At 65.1% G+C, this 1,774-nt stretch overlaps 1 protein-coding gene across 1 annotated transcript in view; it reads left to right on the forward strand.

Annotated features, from left to right (window-relative positions):
* TNPO2 (transportin 2) overlaps nucleotides 1-1,774 on the forward strand; it is a 14,897-nt gene that overhangs the window by 10,557 nt on the left and 2,566 nt on the right. The window lies entirely within an intron of this gene.

A 1,774-nucleotide genomic window follows, 5' to 3' on the forward strand; every position in this document is an offset into this window, starting at 1 on the left:
TATTTGGGGCTGGGGGGCTGGTAGGGGTCCAGCAGGAGGGAGGAGAAGGTGTTCACTTTGTCGGCCCCCCGCACCTCGTGGGGCAGCAGTGGCAGCTTCACGATGTGGAAATCCTCGTACAGGTCCTCCATCTGTGGGGAGAGTGGGCCAGGGGGCAGGGAACCAGGCATCCAGGCCCCCAAACCCCCACAGCACCCCCCCCATGGCCTTGGGGAGGGTCCCAGACATCCGGGCTCCCCAAATTCCACCACCCAAGATCCCCTCCCCTTCCAGAGCCAGGCAGGGTCCCAGGCGTCTGGGCTCCCCAAAAGTTAATGCCCGCCCCGACCCCCTCCCAGGCTCCCCAAACTCAGCCCCCCAGCCCCCGCCGCTGCGCCATGGACCCCCGCATCAGGGCGGTACCTGGTCGAGATACTTGGCCTGGATCTTGTGCCGGGCCTCGCACATCTTGCAGGGCCGCTGTGGGTCGGGGAAGACGAGCTGGTTCACCACAATGTTGTGGGTGTCAATGCGGCACTTGGCCAGCTCCTGGATCAGCCGCTCAGTCTCGTAGAGCGAGAGGAACTCGGCGATGCACACGCAGATGAACGTTGTCTGCTCCTGCCGAACCCAGCCCCCACACCACACTTAGCGTGACACCACAACACCACGGTCGGCGACACTGGTCTCAGGGTGACACCGCTCTCAGCATCCCCTCGGCAGACCCAGCTGTCCGGCACAGAGACCCTGGAGGGATCCCTGCCCGGCCCCGCGGCGGAGGATTCCCCACAGGAATGCGCACGGGCCAGCTTGGCCACATCCCTGTCCCCCTTCTGTTGACCCCATCCCTCTCCCAGCGTCCCCACTCCCCTACTTGGCATCCCCGTCCCTCTCCTGGCATCCCGATGCCCCCCAGAGGAGCCTCCCTGCCCCACTGGTGGCCTTACCGGGTCCTTGAACTGCTCGCTGACGGAGCGGATGACGGGCAGCGTCTCCTCCAGCTTGGAGGCCAGCTGGTCAGCATTCATGTCCCCCAGCCCCAGCATGTTGCACATCTGGGGAAGGTGGCGGTGAGATCCATCCCCTGAGGCCACACATGCCATCCACCCCACGGGGGTCCTGTCCCCACAGCCCCCGTCCTCACCTGGGAGATGAAGGGGCTGATCTGGTTCTTGATCTGCATGAGGCGGCCCAAGCCCCGCTCCACGATGGTGGGGAAATTGAGCAGCCGCAGCGTATGGCCAGTGGGTGCCGTGTCAAAGACCACCACCGAGAAGTTCATGCCCTTCACCAGCCTGCGGGGCCAGCGGGGGGGGGGGAGGGTGTCAGCAGGGTCACGACCCCAAAAATCAGCCCCCGACAGGCCCCCCCCAGCCCCATACAGCTCCGCTCACCTCATCACCTCAGCGTAGCTCATGGCCTCGTCGATGCCGGGGAAGGCGCTCATGGCCTCTTGCATCATTTTCTTGCCCATGCTCAGCATGTTGTCCTCCTCAAAGAACTCGTCGGGCAGCTCCGCCACCCCCAGGCTGGGGTCGATCTCCTGTCGGGGTTCGGAGGGTGAGAGGGGCCATGGCGGGGGCAGGGGGGGCGGGCTCTCGCCTCCGTCCCAGACTCACCATGGCGAAGAGGTTGTCATAGCCTTTGACTTTGGTGGGGACCTTGGAGAACTTCTGGTCGAAGGCGTCAGAGATGTTGTGTGCAGGGTCGGTGGAGATGATGAGGACACTCTCCCGCACCTTTGAGAGCTGCACGGCCAGGCTGCAGCTGGGGGGGACAGCAGTGACGGCGGGGG

The sequence above is a fragment of the Haliaeetus leucocephalus genome, unplaced genomic scaffold (assembly GCF_000737465.1).
Source record: "Haliaeetus leucocephalus isolate CR32 unplaced genomic scaffold, Haliaeetus_leucocephalus-4.0 Scaffold274, whole genome shotgun sequence".
NCBI classification, from domain to species: domain Eukaryota; kingdom Metazoa; phylum Chordata; class Aves; order Accipitriformes; family Accipitridae; genus Haliaeetus; species Haliaeetus leucocephalus.